We start from the raw sequence: 18995 nt of genomic DNA, 5'->3' as shown, positions 1-18995 counted from the left end.
GATTTAGATTTTAAATTCTAATCTATTTAATAAATAAATCAAATTTTAATTTTAATTTTTTTAATCTTTTCTGAATCTGATCTGACCTGATCCGATTGCAACCCCTGTTTCTAAAGCACAGGAGCATAAAAACAAGCAACCTACCATCACTGCAGAGTTGAGTAGGAAGATTAAAAGAAAAAAAAGCAGATAAATTTTTACTGGTTCCAGCAACTCCAGATTAGAGGCTCAAAAGAATAATGCAGTCACAACCACAGCCCCTGAGCAAGCCAAGTTAGAAGAGCAACGCCAGAGAGAGCAGTTCAGCAGGCACTTACTGCAAAATAGAATTTGGTCTGGAGCGTAGCATTGGAGACTTTTCCGTTTGTCTTTTCATAATATTAATGCTCGAAAGAATAAGAAAAGACAGCAAATTAATGGAGTAAAGAGGAAGGCAATGCAAGATTAAAACCGTCGTTACATGTGAAAAACAATTTGAGCAAAAAAGAAGAAAAAAAAGTCAGGATCGAGAAAACTGTGCAACTGTAATAACAAGCAAATATTTCAACCATCAACCAAAGGGAAAAAAAACTTTGAGGACTCAAAATCATAGCTACTGTTGATGCAGCCCCCATCCCGTTCATCAGCCTCCAAAACCTATGAGTTGGTGCGGAGCCACAGTGACAACTAATCATAAAAACAAGAGTTTAGAAAAGAAATTAAAGAAGTGTTGGAATATAGAATCTTCAAAAAAGAATAAAAAACAGAGATTAAAAAAGTGAAGTCGGGGAAGAAAAATGGAGGCTCAGATTCACAGTCAAATCCAGCATTGCATAATTACTTCGAGTACCCTCTACAAAATTAAACCAAGTCAGCTGCCATTGGTTGCCTGATGAACAGGAGTAGGCCATCCAAGATCACCTTGCCGTTTAGAATTAACCGTCTTCTGATTCACAATGCCACAAATCCTCTGCCCAGATTCATCACAGCCTCTTCTTCTAAAGCAATTTTAAAGAAAAGATTAAAGAGAGAGGAGAGGAGAAAGAGGCAGAACATCACGGCATTCACCCCTCAGCAACATCTCCATTTCACGTTGGATGCAGATGGGTTGCCTGCAGAACAACAGAACATCCAGAGCTCCCTGGCCTATTGTTTAAGAAGAATAGACAACCAGAAGAGAGGAGAGATGGGGCTTGATCTTAATGACATTGCTAAGCCAACAAATGGGAACAACACTTGCATGCTTCCCATCATCGCCTTATTACACCATGATAAATTACTTCAGTTATTTTTGAACAGAGGCAAGCTAGAATAAATGTTGCAAAAGATCCAGGAATTTGGCTTCAGCAATTTTGTTTAGTTATTTTATGACCGCAATCTGTTTTATAAAACAAATTCAAATAAAAGTGGATTGGGAGAGGATGTTAATGTTTTATAGAAGAAAGCCATTGCCGTACCTCATTATATTAATTAATAATCTTCTTATTAGTCTTTTTTCCATCTCTTCCTGGAACTAAAGAATCGATTAGAAATTCACTAGATATCTATTCCATTCAGGTGGTATAGAAACTTATGCCGAAGCCATGATGCACCTGCTTGAGAAACTCAGGGGATTTGGTTCAGCAGCAAGCAAATTCTCACCACTTCTGCAGATATAAGTAAGAAGATAAACAAATATAAAAAATAAGAATTCTTCAACAATAAAGAGTTGTATTGAAGAGGTTAGGAACAACATTAATAGATTTGAGGTTTTATAATGTTATAGCTTTTAACATGGGAAAAGTAGTAGTGATAAAGAGAGGAAAAAAAAATAGAAAAAAAAAAAGGGAAAAAGGGAACTCAGACAAGACCAAAACCTCTGCGACCTGCAAAGAGAAATAACTCTGGTAAAAAGGATGAGTCAAGAGAAAGACAGGAAGATATCCCACACTAGCTATTTATTTAGATCAACAGTGCATCAAGACACTTCAGGAGTTGAACTTTGATGTTTCATCAGACCAATAGTCAGTTTTCACTTTCTTATTATGATTCAGCAGCCAAAATTTAAAGAGAGTTTAAAATATACTAGAAGTAAAAAGGTTTTAGTCGCTTATCTATCCTCCAATCCTTCAGACACCACCATATCAGATAAAATTCTGAAAATCTGAGGATCCAATCAGCAGAGAAACAAAGACAAGAAAACAAATTAAAAAATAGAAAAGTAAACGGAGGCACAGAACCACCAGTTTTTCAGGCATTCTTCAAGTCTTTGACTATCTGCAAACAGCTGCAACTGGTTGTGTGAGAAACAGCAGAACATCCAAGCTTTGCCCAGTGTGTTAAAGATAGAGGTACAAGACCTCGTTGTTTCCACTTTGTAGCAGAATCGGTCCTTGTCCCATAGATCCTGAGAAGTGAGAATCTCTTAAGGAGCAAACATATTTGACAAATGTTATAGCCAACCATAGTCACAAATTCAGCATTCAGTAACAATTGACTGGGGCAAAGATTTGATATACTAAAAATATAAATGATAATAAGAATTCGTCTATACTTGATAACAAATTTTAGTTATCTAGATTTACGGGAGGACAAAAGATCAATCTAAAAGTTATTTGTGTATGTGTATATCTGTTCATGCAAGGAAAAATATTAAAGAAAAAATTGCCCAAACTCTTCTAAAAGCCTCATTTCAAAAGGAACGCCAACCATAGACCACTGAGCACCTTTGTCTTCACACACACACACACACATATATATTGAACTTGAGAAGGGAGAGAGAGCTGTAAAAAAGAGTTTGAGGCTCAGATAAATCCACATATCTATCAAATCCCATCACCTTCCAATTACCACATAACAATGGAGCAATTGGCTGCCCACTGATGACAGACCGTTTGAGTAGGCCCACCATCATTAGACAGGATGGGAAGAGGAGTCACGACAGGGATAAATTAGTAATGGTCTAATGTTCCATGGCATGCAAAGATATGATAAACTGAATCACATGATTATGGCTTATCATCATCTATTAACAAGCATACACATAAATGTGAGTAGTGATGGAGACAGAAAAAGAGATGCTCAATTTTGCCTATTTTCTAACATTATGCTATGAGAAAGATGAGAAACACCTGTACACAACAGATGTGAGCAAATGACAGAGACTGATTGCCTACTTCAGAGTCGACAACTAAATATTCATGTCACTATATCCAATCAGAATAAAGAAATGACAACACAATTTACCAAATCCATACAATGTACATAATCATCCAGCATGCAGCAAAATAAATTACAAAATAATTGAAACTAAAGAAACAGTATAAAAATATTCGCCCATAAAAAGTTGGGAAAGCTTTTAAAACAAAAATGAATAAAGATGCATTTAAATATAACAAGATTTGGAATCAAGAAAACCAAGATAGGCATGCACACCATTTATATGTGTGTGCGTGTAATGTGTGAAGGAGTGCAGTGTGGTCGGAATCTATGCAGAGCTGTTGTCACACTTCACTACTGTAAATACATTCTTCTTTTAGTAAATATGCCCATCAATAATAGCTCCCAGATAAATAGTTAAGAGAAAGGGGAAGATGCACAAAGGCAAAAAAAGGAAGTTCGTTCAAAATAAATAGTTAAGAGAAAGGAGAAGATGCACAAAGGCAAAAAAGGGAAGTTCGTTCAAAATATTAACCCCTGGCAATGGTAATAGATGAGATTATAGTCATGCATTGCATGCATCAGACGGTCCTTGTTCTTGAACAAACAACCTGAATCCTACATGAGCAACAATTATACATGTATAAAGAAATTTACTTATTCATGTTCATATGCATGTATATGCAACTTTTCGTTCATGTGAATTTATAATGCATGTATGTAGGTATAAGATGTGTACTAAGCCAATCTTCTAAAACATATTTAAAATATACAACAAAGGAGTGTATAATCTGAATCAATCAAAAATCGTGGAAGTTATAGCTTGAGTTTTGGTTTTGGTGGGGAGAATTAATGCAAACTATACATCTACCAGCAAAATATACTCAGAAAATCTCATCATCACCTCAGTAATCTGAGAAAAGCAATGAGAACAGAATCATAGCTGGACCAATAAGCTTCAACCCTCCTTCACAAATTATCACTAGTTTTAGATTGGAAAGAAGGGGAAAGGAAAGGACACAGATACCACCCTTCACGTTCACCACCAAGAAGAAGCCATGGGTTGATAGCAAGAGAACTACTGCTTTAGATGAGGGGGCAGCCTTTCATGTAATCATCATCATGAACACCACAGAACATATGCTTCTTAAAGTTGCTGGAGGAAACGGCCTTGGCATTGAAAAAATATGTTTTTTGATAAAAGAATAAAATACAATATTCAACAAACAATGAAAAGGAGGCAAAAAAATTGCATGTGGAGTTGAGCAGGAGGAAGGGCTTCTTCGGTCCCATTTACTAGAAATATTGTGCCATCTCCAATAGGATGCAGCAGTAGCCTGCAGAACAATGGAGATTCCAAATTGCCAAGAACACAACTTTTACATTTTATGTCCACCTTGACTCCAACTAACCGGCAAATAACACTACAAAATATGAAAATTATAAATTACCAATCACATTTTTGTTTGAGATAACCATTAAGAATATGTGGCAAATAATTACATAAGCCAATGATTTCAATAGACATGAAATGCTGATAGGTTTAAGAGGAAGGCATATTTCATGGATCTTTTTAGCCAACATATTACACATCAAATCCAAGCAAGTTACATAAAAGGCAGGTCTTTTAAGCACAAAAGCATATGACCAAAGCAAATTACCACTACATCTACAGAGTTAAGAAGGACGATTAAGAAAAAAATAAAAGTTAATAAAGAAGCAGCATAAATAATTGCAGAGTTGTATTTACTTTTAATGAGATTAAGGACATCATCAGGAAGAGTTCAAGCGGGTGATCTTACCCAATACCAACTCCAGAAAGATTTCTAAAGGTTCCTGGAACTCCTTCATACAGGCTTCAAAAAATGATGCAACACGAAGTTATCACAAAGCCCGGTCAGCCCCTGAGCAAGCCAAAGTAGAAGAGCGACGCCAAAGAAATAGAATTTTCTGGTTGTCTTTCATCATATTGACGCTCAAAAGAAAAGGAAAAGACTACAAACTAATGGAAGAAAAAGGAAGCCAACACAAGATCAAAACTCCTGTTACATGGGTTAAAAATAACTAAAGTAAAAAAATAAAATAAAATAAAATAAAAGAAGAAAATAATTGAACCAAGATCAAGAACATTTTGCAAGCAAATATTCCCTGATTTTAAAAAACGATTTCTTCAAAAAAGATATTTCGGGTTTGGGGGTATCTCAGAACCCTAGCTAATGTTGATGCGGTCCTGTCCCTGATCGTTCATCAGCCTCCAAAATCCATCCAAAGTATGATAAAGAAGAGTTGAAAAATAGAATCTTGGGAAAGAAAAAGAACAGAAATTAGAAATGTGAAGAAATTAAAAGAAAAAAGGAGGCTCAGATTCACCATTAAATCCTGCATTGCAACGTTACTGTCGGTATCCTCTACAACTAAACCAAATCGGCTGCGAACGGTTACCTGCTAAACAGCAGCAGGCCATCCAAGATCGCCTTGTCCGCAAACTCTCTGCCCGGAGTCATCACAGCCTCCTTATAAAGCAATAGAAAAGAAAAGAAAAGAAAAGACTGAAGAGAACTAAACCAAATCCGCTGCGAACGGTTGCCTGCTAAACAGCAGCAGGCCATCCAAGATCGCCTTGCCCGCAAAATCTCTGCCCGGAGTCATCACAGCCTCCTTATAGGAAACAAAAGAAAAGAAAAGAAAAGACTGAAGAGAATGGAGAGGAGTAAAAAGGAGAAAAAGAAGAAAGATAAGAATAAAAAGAAGCTCAGAGGAATCTTGAATCAAAGAGACCGAAAGATTTCCCCTTCTCCGCTCCTCCAATCGATGACCCCTCCGTCTCAAGATGGCTGCAGATCGGTTACCTGCGGGACATCAGACCTTCCAGAGCTGCCCCGCCTATCGTTCCAGAAGAGAGAAGACAGCCAGAGGAGAGGAGAGATGGGGGTTGGTTTCAATAAAGACCAACCCTAAAGAACACGAACTACGCACCAAGGAGATTGTGTTTGGTTCGAGAACACGAAAACATGGAGTAGGGAAAGACGAAGAAGAAGGCCAAAAAGACACGGAGCAGTGCCCACAGCCCTTGGCGCTGAAAAAACCACCCACCGACCCCAAGAAGACGAGAAACTATATCCCACACCGCATGCAAAACGAGAGACCCAAGAAAACGGAGGGAAAAACAAGTACCCGTTACGGGAGACCACAGCTTATGCCTTACGCGATGCGGCTATAGGTGCGAGAGGTTTTAATTTGATTTTGACTCACAAGTGGACCGGCTGGTAGGTTCCTCGTCTCCGCTGTTTGATTTCAAAATCTAAAAACCGGAAGCCCCGGTACGTGTGAAAGAGGTGCTTTTCCTCGCACCAGTGACGGCTCAGTTTGTTTGGATTTGGGAGGTGAAGGGAGTGTCATGGAGAGGAGAAGTAGTGGTTTTTGAAATTTGAAATTCTCGATGAACATGGCATCTAATATATAAATATATATAAATAAAAGAGAAATTTTAAATTAAAAAAATTAAAATAATTTATAAATAATTTATAATCTATATTATATATAAATTAATATAATAAAACAAAATATTTTTTAGAAAAATTATTACACGGGTTATAAGCTAGTTATAATAATAATAATATAATATATTATAATATAATATATCATAATAATATAATACAATATTATATATAATAATATTTATATAATATATTATAATATATTATTATAATTTTTATATTATATTATAATATAGTACATTATAATATAATATAATATATTATATTATATTATTATAAGAAATTATTATAATATAATACACTATATTATTAAAATATATTATAATAATATAAAACTATAATATTATAATATATTATAGTGTTGTATCAATTGGATTTTTTTATAAATATAATATGATGTATTTAACAAAGCTCTATGGAACTTAAAAAGAGTTTGAGATTTAATATTAAAATCTTTTGAGATTGGGGATGGATTTAAAATTTGACCCTTAAATATGGACCATCTAAACCCAATTATATGTGATATACTTTTTATAAAATTTTAGAAAAAAATATATATACAATAAAGAGATGAAAAGATTATGGACTTAATGCAGATATTATGGATTCTGATTGTTTGTTTACGTTTGACTTAAAAAATATATATTTGAAAAACAAAAAAAGTTCACAGTTGTGGTTAAATCCCAGACGGACCGAGGTGCAACTGACTAGAAACGATTGGTGATTGGCACATACATTGCATGTTAGATAAAATTCAGATAGATATCGCTCCCTGAAAGAGGCCCGGAGATCAGAATGGTACTACGGTAATTCTTGCATTAAAATAGTTAATCTTCCAGCCCTGAAATAATCATAAAAATACTTCAAGAGAGGGTCAGAGACCAGCATGCATTACATGTAGTAGGAGAAACTTGTTCATCGGGCAAAAAGGTTAAATAACTATGAGCTCTTTTTTTAAATAATACAAAAAAAAAATTATTTATATAAATAATATAAAATTTAATTTATATACAGAAATAATATAAAAGAACAAAAATAGCATTTTGAATGACGTTTTTTCCCTGCCACATCACCCATATTTTTCCATGTAGGCATCGTCCGAAAAAAAAAAAAACAGAAAACGTCATTTAAAATCGCGTTTTTAAAAACCCCATTCAAAATGATGTTTTCTATTTTTTCCCCCCAAAAAAAAAAAAAAAATCGAAAAAAGAATGGAAAAAAATAAATTTTAAAATTTTAAAATAATAAATAAATTAAAATTTTAATTTTGAATGAAATTTAAAATATAAAAATTTAAATTTATAATTCAAATAAAAAAGATAATTTTAGATGATTTTTTTTTCAAATTAAATTTTTTTAAAAAATATATAAACAAAAATATTAAAAAATTAAAAATATCATAGAAAAAAAAAGAGAAAGAAATGCGAAAGAAATAAAAATTATAAATTTGAAATTTAAAAAATAAAAATTTTAAATTTAATTCAAAAACATCATTTCAAATTCTTGACAAAAATGTTCAAAAAAATAAAAAAATAAAAAGTACCATTAAAAAATCAAAAATTTAAAAAAATTGGAAAAAAAATCAAAATTATAATTTGAAATTTAAAAGAAATAAAATTTTTAAAATTAATTAAAATAAAAATATCATTTCAAATTACATTCTCAAATTCAAATTAATTTATTTAAAAAATATTCCAAAGAAATAAAAAATAGCCTAAAAAAATTTCAAAAAAACAGAAAGAAATGAAAAGAATAGAAAAATTATATAATTATAAATTTGAATTAAAAAAATTAAAATTTTAATTTGAATTAAATTTTGATAAAAAAAATAAATGCCATAAAAAAGTGAAAAAATGAGGAAAAAAATGTGAAAAAAAAGAAATTTATAAATTAAACTTTAAAAAAAATAAAAATTTTAACTTTAATTTAAATAAAAAATATCATTTCAAATTACGTTGTCCATTTCAAATTATTTTTTAAAAAAATTATCTCAAGAAAAGAAAAAAGATGTTGTAAAAAAATAAAAAATACCCTAAAAAAAGAAAAAAAGGAAAAAAAATAGAATTGAAAAAAAATAGAAATTCTAATTCTAATTGAAAAATAAAATTTATAATTTTCAATTTTAAGAAATAAAAATTATAATTATAATTGAAATAAAAAATATCATTTTAAATAACTAAATTAATTTAAATATAATTATTTAAAAATATTTTAAATAAAGAAAAAATACGTAATAGAATGCTAAAAAGATAAAAATGGAAGAAAACTAAAATTATAATTTCAAATTATAAAAATTTTAAATTAAATTTCAAAAAAAAATATCATAAAAGAAGTAAATAAAAGAAAAAAAATGATAATAAAATAGAAATTATAATTATAAATTAAAAAAACTTTAATTTAAATTAAAAATTATCATTCAAATTACTATCCTCATTATTTTAATTAAATTTATTTATTAAAAAATCACAAAAAAATAATTAAAGAAATTAAGAAAAAAATTTAAAAAAATAAAAAAAGAAACGAGAAGAAAAGGAGAAAACGCGGGAATGGCATTTTCTCCTTCCCCCCTTCTTCTCTCCTTCTCCCTTCTCCCTTCTCCCTCTTCTCCCTTCTCCGGCATCACTCCGGCGGCACGGCGGCACGGCGGCGAGCTCTCGACGGCGGTGAGCTGCCTCCTCTCTCTCCCTCTTCCTCTCTCTCTCCCTTTTTTTCGTTGGTCGGCGGTGGGCCGCGTGCCGACGGCGGGCCGCACGCCCCGACGGCAGGCCCCGCGCCTCGACGGTGGGCCCCGAGCCCCTCCTCTCCCTCTTCCTCTCTCTCTCTCTTCCTCTCTCTCCCTCTTTTTCCTTGGCCGCCGGCGGCGGGCCGTGCGCCCCGACGGCGGGCCCCGTGCCCCAACGGCGGGCCCCGGCCCCCTCCTCTCCCTCTTCCTCTCTCTCTCTTCCTCTCTCTCTCCCTCTTTTTCCTTGGCCGTCGGCGACAGACGGCCGGCAGCGGGCCCCGGCCTCCTCCTCTCCCTCTTCCTCTCTCTCTCTTTTCCTCTCTCTCTCCCTTTTCCTTGGCTGCCGGTGACAGACGACCGGCGGCGGGCCGCGCACCCCGACGGTGGGCCCCGGCCCCCTTCTCTCCCTCTTCCTCTCTCTCTCTCTCTCTCCCTCTTTTTTCTTGGCCACCGATGACAGACGACCGACGGTGGGTCGCGCGCCCCGACGGTGGGCCCCGCGCCCCGACAGCGGGCCCAGCACCCCGACGGCGGGCCTCGACCCCCTCCTCTCCCTCTTCCTCTCTCTCTCTCTTCCTCTCTCTCTCCCTTTTCCTTGGCCGCCGGTGACAGACGGCCGGCGGTGGGCCGCGCGCCCCTGCGGCGGGCCCCGACCCCCTCCTCTCCCTCTTTCTCTCTCTCTTTCCCTCTTTTTCCTTGGCCACCGACGACAGACGGCCGGCGGTGGGCCGCGCACCCCGACAGTGGGCCCCGCACCCCGACGGCGGCCCCAGCAGCGGCCCCACCTCTCCCTCTTCCTCTCTCTCTCTCTCTTCCTCTCTCTCTCCCTCTTTTTCCTTGGCCGCCGGCGACGGCCCCGGCAGTCCCCTTCCCTTGGCCGGCCCCTCCTCTCCCTCTTCCTCTCTCTCTCTTCCTCTCTCTGCCTCTCTTTTTCCTTGGCCGCCGGCGACAGACGGCCGGCGGCTGCCCATGCGGCCCGACGGCGGGCCCCGACGATGGCGGCGACAGCGGGCCCCGACGACGGCGGCCCATGTGGCCACGGGCGGGCCCCGCAGGGGCCGGGCGGCAGGCTCCATCGGGGGGCTGCGGGCCCCACCGGGGCCCGGTGGTGACCCATGTGGCAGGCCCCAACCCTCCCCTTCTCCGGCGGCGGGCCCCGACGGTGGTCCCTTGGGGCTCGGGTGGCGAGCCCCATCGGGGGGGGTCGGGGCGGCAGGCCCCATCGTGGCGTGGCGGCGGCCCCCTGTGGCGGCCCCGACCCTCCCCTTCTCCGGCGGTGGGATACAGCAGGTCCTACGCGATGGGCCGTGATGGCGGCGGGCCCCATCGGACTCCGACGGTCGCTCTGCGACGGCTCCCGACGGCGGCTCCGCGACGGGCCGTCTATTTCAATCTTTTTATTTTTTTATCTCATTATTTTTTATTTTTATTTTTATTTTTATCTCATTAGATTCAGATGTATTTTAAAATTCAATTCGATCGTATTTTAAAAATTTTAAAATATATTACATTTCATGAAAACGTAGATCCGTCAATTGACCAATGTAGAATATTCTACATTATCCATATAAAATATATATTTAAATATATATTTTTGTATGGATACCGTAAAATATATACATTGGTCAATTGATTGTCCAGTTTGGACAGTTTGGGAATTGCATTTAATTCTATAGATAATTACATTATTCGAATGATATGCGGAGGGTTTGAGAGAAATTTCGGACAGTATTTTTCTTTAATTCTCCTCACACATTTTGAGTCGTGTGGGGAGAACTAAGAAAAAATGCTGTCGAAATTTTTTTTGATCCTTTTTGCGTATCGTTTGATTAATGTAATTAATCTATAGAATTAATGTAATTTTTGAATGGGATAGGATCTATCTGTACCTATTTGTTGATGATATGATGCATATATCATGTAAATCTTTTGAAACGATAAAATAATTAATAATATTAAATATTTTGATTTTGATTTTATTGTAGGTTTCTCTGAGAAAATGACCAGTACTTGAGTTCGTGTACTATTGTATTATGATGGCATGATATAGAATGATGAAACTGGTGTGCAGTACAGTCACCCTGCAAATCGGATGATCAGAGTATCTTCATCATTATCATGTCAAGAATTATTGGATCATTTATACAGCAGTATTCCTGTAGATAAAAAAAAATATGAAATAAAATTGAAATAGAAATCTCCTAATCTATCGGGACAGTTAATGCAGAGTAAATATATCTTAGTTCCAATTGATGACGATGAAGATATCGAAGAAATACTGATCTTTCCTTTGAAATATTCAGAATGTCGATTTTTAGAATTATATATTGAAAAAGAAGATGTACCAAGCTTTGGATACCATAGTCGGCTTTTAACTCAAGCGGACAATAATGTTGGGCCTTCCTCACCTTTCGTAACTCCTATGGTGCAAACTGATAGTGTTGAGTCCGTTTTTGCAAAACAACATTCCACTACTGTCGGTCCTAGTTATCCAATTATTCTAAGTCCTATGGTGACTTCTCCTGTGTCTTCTACTATGATGACTTCTCCTTTGCTAGAAGTAGTGGTAAGTACGGGAGACGACACTCATATAGAAAATGATGACTGGGTAGTCGGTGGAATAAATTCTGATAGTCTAAGCTTTGAGTCAGATGAAAATGGAGATGAAGACTATTGGATGGATGAGGACAGTAGTAGTAATGATGATGATGGTGAAGATGAGAATGATGATGAAGATGTTCGGCTAATATTAATGTGGAAGAACCTCAATCTCATTTGCATGAACCTCCACAATATTTTAACGATATAAATTTAGATGATGGTGGTTGTGTTAGTGCTGGTCGAAGATTGAACTCTGACAATCAGTTTTGGGACTCCTCGATGACTGAATTTTCTAAAGGTCTAATGTTTGAGAGTAAAGATTGTGTAAGGAGAGCTGTTGATCTTTATCACATTATGAAGCATCGGACATATAATGTAGTTCAGTCGTATTCGAAATTATGGTCCGTACAATGTGCATCATCAGATAATGTTCAACATTGTAAATGGAGGCTTCGTGCTGCATTGTTGAAAAAATATGGATATTTTCAAATCATAAAATATGAGGGTCCTCATACTTGTTTGTTTATGAAATTGAGTCGAGACCACAAATATGTCAGTAGAAAGATGATTAGCACATTAGTCCGACATATTATTGAGAAAGATCTCGATGTTAAAGTTGAAGCTATTGTGGTAGCCGTTAATGATCAATTTCAACATACAGTGTCATACAGGAAAACATGATGTGGAAAGCAGAAGGTATTGGTTGATATTTATGGAGAATGGGAGCCGTCTTATGCTAAATTACCCTATTATATGGCTGCACTTTAACATGCAAATCCCGGTACAGTTGTTTCATGAAATTTTTTTCAAGCTGTGAATTCCAATGTCCGAGTTTTAAATTATATTTTCTGGACTTTCAAACTATCTATCCAGGGTTTTACGCACTATCGTCCTGTAATCAACATTGATGGCACGCACTTGTATGGAAAATTTAAAGGTAAGATGTTAATTGCAACATGAATTAATGTGGAGAATGGGATATTTCTATTAGCATATGCAATTGTGGATGAGGAGACGACTGCAAGTTGGAGTTGGTTTCTTTTCCAGCTCAAAACACATATCGTTAAAGATAGAAATGGAATATGCTTAATTTCTGACAGACATCCAGTTATATTAAATACCATCGTAGATGAGTCTATTGGATGGAGTCCACCACGTGCCTATCACCGATACTGTTTAAGACATATCTGCAGTAATTTCAACACTCATTTCAAAAATGTGCAGCTAAAAAGAGCAGTATGGCAAGCAGAAAGTGCTCATCAAGTTTGCAAGTTCAACTTTATCATGGATAGGATCAGAACAGTGAATGAAGAGGCTTGGAGCTGGTTGTCCGAGATAGAAAAGGAGAAGTGGACGTTGGCACATGATGATGGCTTGCGCTATGGTGTCTTAACTACAAATTTGTCGGAGGTTTTTAACAGTATTTTACGAGGAGCTAGAAATGTGCCAATTATAGCTTGTGTTCAAATGACATTTTATCATCTTGTGAAATACTTCAATATAAGACATGCCCAAGCCTTAAGATATGTAGAGGAGAATCCAAATAATCTTTTTACTCCTCATGTTGTAATTAAAATTGCTGAAGATCAAGTTAAAGTTAACCAGCACCGAGTAACAGCATTCAACCTTCAAAGAGGTATATATGAAGTGCTTACGAGGAGAGCAAGCGGAGGGTTACGAGGTAGAACAAATTTTCATACTGTTACTTTAACTGAAAGAAAATATTATTGTGGAAAGTGGAGCATGTACAAATATCCATGTTCACATGTTTTAGCTGTGTGTCAAGAAATTGCTGTACATTTTAGTGGTTTGTGGATGATGCATATACAATTACAATATATATGAATGCTTGGAGCGGTGATTTTAATCCATTATCATATGAAAATTATTGGATGCATACACGTATGTTCAAATGTATTCCTAATCATCATCGTTTGAGACTCAAGCAGAAAGGTAGACCAAAGTCAACGAGACTACGAAATGAGATGGATGATAGGCAAATAAGAAGTAAGAACCACTGTGGTATTTGTAGAGAATAGGGTCATGACCGCCGTCGCTGTCTTAGGATACTTCAACATACTTCAACTTCAAATAGTGGAAGAAATTAAAGGCTCCAAAGATTTATTTTCGTCATTGTTTTATGTATTTCTGTGAGATTGTATTTGAATTTACGTGTTTAATATCCTGAGATGAACTGAATTTTATGTTTAAGTTGTATTGTGTGACAATATTATGTTAAATTTTTTTTTTAAATATATTATTTTATTTTTTAATATATCTATGATAATATCATTATTTTAGATTCATTAGCGTATTATGGCTTACGATCCGCGGTATCCCGGTCCTCGAGACAGCAGTATTCTTATATTGCAGGAGCACCATCGGTCACAGACTATTTTAGATGGCGGCGTAAGCATTTCAATCTTATTTACTATTTAAATTTTTATTTTAAAAATCATGTAGATTATCTAATTATTATATTTTATTGTAGGAGCCCAGACACCTTCGTCTACGACGATCCGATGCTGACTTCTGGAGGACAGAGGACATCCCATATAGAGTGTTAGATTATTTACGATATCTGAGAGTTTATGGAGTATATCGGATTGATGGTATACAGATGGACATTGGTCTTATTACTGCTTTGCTTGAGAGATGGCGTCCAGAGACACACATATTTCATCTTCTATTTGGTGAGATGACCATCACTTTATAGGATGTCAGCATCTTTACTGGACTACCAGTTGATGGCGATCCAGTTACCGGAGTTGATCCCATGCTTACCATTCCGGAGTGGCAGGCTTTGTGCTTGCGATTGCTAGGGTTTGAGCCTGACGCATATTTTTTCGATCATTCACGACTCAGGATTGAGTGTTTGGATGATCGTTATCGATATTTTCATATTACGGATGATGCACCAGAGGAGATGGTGCAGCAGTATGTTAGGGGTCAGGTGCTGCGATTGTTAAGTGGTGTCCTGTTACCTGATACTTCATCGAATAAGATGAAGTTGATGTTTTTGCTATTATTAGAGGATTTAGACTTTGCTCGTCGACTCAGTTGGGGCAGTGCAGTACTAGCTTGCCTATATAGAGCTATGTGTTGGGGTTCTTATGCTGATCAGAGCGAGATTGATGGTTATCTTGTATTATTACAGGTATGTGAATTAAAAAATTTTATTTTTAATATTTAATTATATTTTACATTGGGTATATCATCTATTTAATTTTTGAAATTTATAGATTTGGGTATGGGAGCGTATGCCGACTATCAGTCTATTACGACGACAGTTGCTCGAGATGCCATCAGAACAGCAGGATCCTGATGTTCCATTCAGACTAGGCGGACCATTGGGATATAGGTATCGAAATAATATTTTTTTTATTTCAAATTTACTATTTTAAATTCGATAAAATTTATTTAACATTAATACATTGTGAAACAGATGGAACGTTGATTCAACGTTCATCACGTATCGACGAGAGTGGCACGGCTTTATAGGTACCAGTTGGATACATTAGTTGATACATATAAACGGATAAATTTTGAATTTTTTACAAATATCATTTTACAGTATTCATAATCTATTAAAATTTTAGCTTACTAATTTTTTTTATTTTAACTATATCAATTTTTGTGGGAGCCATATACAGATGAGATATTGGCTATACTGCCGTAGATAGTACAGTTGGACACGACATATGGACTGCTAGGGTGCCACTTATTTATTTTGATGTGGTAGAGTGGCATCTTTTCGATTGTGTCCTGCGGCAGTTTAGTCAGATTCAGGGCATCCCAGAGCAGTTTGATACCAGCCAGGGACTTCATCGTATTGATCGACGAGGGAGAGCTCGTATTGACTGGCGTATCAGACATGCAGAGTACATCGATATTTGGGATGTACGTCGAGATCACATTGTTCATGATGATCCTATTTTGAAAGGCCGTTCATATACCGATGACTACATGGCTTGGTTTTTTAGCATTACGATGCGAGTCATTGGACAGTCTCGGTATGCAGTTCTTGGATACGAGGGTGAGAGTTTTACTGTGCGTCTTTTGGTAAGATTACGAAAATTACTTTATGTTATTTATATTATATTTTTATTTTATATTTTACACTATACTGACTGTTTTATTTTTATTTTGTAGATTGATTCTATGTCGGATCTCGTGTTGGACGCTCGTCGTGCTTTATCTACGACTAATGAGGACGAACGGATTCGGATACTGCAGGAGATAGAGAGAACAAGTTCTGGAACATTGGTGGCGATTGGTGTTGATCCATATAGCTGTGCGCCTTGGTATGGAGCAGCTCCGACATCAGATATGAGATATACACTGTCACCATATGTTTCACATATGCCATCACCGCATATTCCGCAGATGTTATCATTAGATGCTGCACAGATGCCACCGCTTTTTGATCCACAGATGGCAGCGCCTTCTTCTTCCTACATCCCCCAGATGACATCACCGGGTACCAGTTGGCCACATGAGTATGATACTTTCTTTTCAGGTCCATCCGTGTATCCAGATGAGAGGGTTGAACGGGTCTCTCAGTCCGTAGATGATCCGACAGCATCAGTTATTCCTGAGCAGCATGATCAGCAGATCTTCTCTACTGATATAGGAGAGGAGCCATCACAGCAGGAGCAGCCGGCGAGGACCTTCCTGAGAAGATCCAAGCGACCACGGGCATCGCGACGTCCTTGTGGGACTTAGTCTTTGTTATATTTGTACTTATTATTTTTTACATTTTTATTATACTAATTTTTGTACGTTTGATATTTTTATTCTATTTAATAATATTAAATATTAATTTTATTTTATATTATTTAATTTCAAGTGATCGGATATTATGCTTTGTGCATATGGATACACATACTCGAATGTGTCTCAAAACATTAGGAGAGAAAAAGTTATGCTAAAAGGACTATAAAAATTATAACGTAAATAATAATATATCGAATGTTGCTCTTTGAATTGATTTTGATGATTACAAAGCATTTGAGGGGATTACTAATGATTTTGGCTTGAAAAAAGATTTATTATATTTCAAAGGCAAAATCGTATTTTTATCGGACCTGATTCGGAAGCCTCAAGAGCAAGAACAAAATATGTGTAATCTATTGGAGGTAATTTCAATATTTTTGGAAGTGTATTTTGTAAGAAAAACAGGTTTATATTTTTGAGTCAATCCCATGAATCGACTCATGGCTAAAAGGGCTGAACGGCACGCAAAATTTTTGGCTGGCACACTCTGTGAGTCAACCCCATAAGTCGACCCCTTGGCTTCTTTATAATAATTTTTATTTTTTAAATTTATTATTTTTTTGATATATTTTTTTAAAAATTTAATTTTAAATAAAAAAAATAAATTGAAATGATATTTTTTATTTCAATTAAAATTAGATTTTTTTTTAAATTCAAAATTATTCCTTATATTTTTTTACCGACCCTCTGACGCCGGCGGCCAACGAAAAAGAGGGAGAGAGAGAGGAAGAGGGAGAGAGAGGAGGCAGCTCACGGCCGCCGAGAGCTCACCGCCGGAGAGATGCCGGAGAAGGGAGAAGAGGGAGAAGGGAGAAGAAAGGGGGGAAGGAGAAAACGCCATTCTCTTTGGCATTTTCTCTTTTTTTTTCTCTCTTTTTTTTGATTTTTTTAAATTATTTTTTTATGATTTTTTAATAAATAAATTTAATTAAATAATGAGGATAGTAATTTGAATGATAATTTTTAATTTAAATTAAAGTTAATTTTTTTTAATTTATAATTATAATTTCTATTTTATTACCATTTTTTTCTCTTTTATTTACTTCTTTTATGACATTTTTTTTTAAATTCAATTTAAAATTTTTATAATTTAAAATTTTAATTTTAGTTTTCTTCCATTTTTATCTTTTTGGCATTCTATTACGTATTTTTTTTCTTTATTTAAAATATTTTTTAAATAATTATATTTAAATTAATTTAGTTATTTAAAATGATATTTTTTATTTCAATTATAATTACAATTTTAATTTCTTAAAATTAAAAATTATAAATTTTGTTTTTCAATTAGAATTATAATTTTTATTTTTTTTTAATTCTATTTTTTCTTTTTTTTTAAATATTTTTTATTTTTTTACAATATTTTTTTCTTTTCTTGAGATAATTTTTTTAAAAAATAATTTGAAATGGACAACGTAATTTGAAATGATATTTTTTATTTGAATTAAAGTTAAAATTCTTTTTTTTCTAAATTTAATTTACAATTTTTTTTTCTCATTTTTTTACTTTTTTATGGCATTTATTTTTTTTATCAAAATTTAATTCAAATTAAAATTTTAATTTTTTTTAATTCAAATTTATAATTATATAATTTTTCTATTTTTTTCATTTCTTTCTGTTTTTATGAAATTTTTTTAGTCTATTTTTTTATTTCTTTGAAATATTTTTTAAATAAATTAATTTGAATTTGAGAAAGTAATTTGAAATGATATTTTTATTTTAATTAATTTTAAAAATTTTATTTCTTTTAAATTTCAAATTATAATTTTTTTTTTAATTTTTTTAAATTTTTAATTTTTTAATGACACTTTTTATTTTTTTAAATTTTTTTATTTTTTTGAACATTTTTTGGCAAGAATTTGAAATGATATTTTTGAATTAAATTTAAAATTTTTATTTTTTTAAATTCAAATTTATAATTTTTATTTCTTTCATATTTCTTTCTCTTTTTTTTATGATATTTTTAATTTTTTAAATTTTTAAGATTTTTGTTTAGACATTTTTTTAAAAAATTAATTTGAAAAAAAAATCATCTAAAATTATCTTTTTTATTTGAATTACAAATTCAAATTTTTATATTTTAAATTTCATTCAAAATTAAAATTTTAATTTATTTATTAATTTAAAATTTTAAAATTTATTTTTTCATTCTTTTCTGATTTTTTTTTGAGAAAAAAAAAATACCATTACGTTTTTAAAAACGTCATTTTGAATGACGTTTTTAAAAACATCATTTAAAATGATATTTTTAAAAACATCATTTTAAATAATTTTTTTTTTTTTCG

The 18995-nt window shown here is 34.6% G+C and overlaps 1 long non-coding RNA gene across 1 annotated transcript; it reads right to left on the bottom strand.

The window, feature by feature from the left end:
• Window positions 1-4294: 4294 nt before the first annotated feature.
• Window positions 4295-6353, bottom strand: LOC105040750 (uncharacterized). Its single transcript, XR_003800804.2, has 2 exons — window positions 4920-6353; window positions 4295-4541 (listed from the first exon to the last, which is right to left on the bottom strand). It is a non-coding gene; the product is annotated as an uncharacterized lncRNA (long non-coding RNA).
• Window positions 6354-18995: the final 12642 nt, after the last annotated feature.

The sequence above is a fragment of the Elaeis guineensis genome, chromosome 2, assembly GCF_000442705.2.
Source record: "Elaeis guineensis isolate ETL-2024a chromosome 2, EG11, whole genome shotgun sequence".
Classification (NCBI taxonomy): domain Eukaryota; kingdom Viridiplantae; phylum Streptophyta; class Magnoliopsida; order Arecales; family Arecaceae; genus Elaeis; species Elaeis guineensis.
Note: the sequence above shows the minus strand (reverse complement) of the source record. Positions and strands in the feature narration are given on the sequence as shown.